The sequence below is a fragment of the Trachymyrmex septentrionalis genome, unplaced genomic scaffold (assembly GCF_001594115.1).
Source record: "Trachymyrmex septentrionalis isolate Tsep2-gDNA-1 unplaced genomic scaffold, Tsep1.0 scaffold93, whole genome shotgun sequence".
Lineage (NCBI taxonomy): Eukaryota > Metazoa > Arthropoda > Insecta > Hymenoptera > Formicidae > Trachymyrmex > Trachymyrmex septentrionalis.
The window spans coordinates 146029-146357 of NW_017306121.1; positions in this window are offsets into that span (position 1 = coordinate 146029).

The window sequence follows — 329 nt, forward strand, 5'->3', positions numbered from 1 at the left end:
ACAAGCTGTTTGCAATCGCCTACGAGAGATGGGAAAGATTCAGAAGACCGGAAGATGGGTACCGCATGAGTTGGACGGCAGGCAGATGGAGAGGCGCAAAAACACATGTGAAATTTTGCTTGTACGATACAAAAGGAAGTCGTTTTTGCATCGTATCGTTAGTGGGGATGAAAAGATTTATTTTGAGAATCCCAAGCGCAAAAAATCATGGGTAGACCCAGGTGCACCATCCACATCGACCGCAAGACCGAATCGCTTTGGCAGAAAGACGATGCTCTGTGTTTGGTGGGACCAGAAGGGTGTGGTCTATTATGAGCTGTTAAAACCTG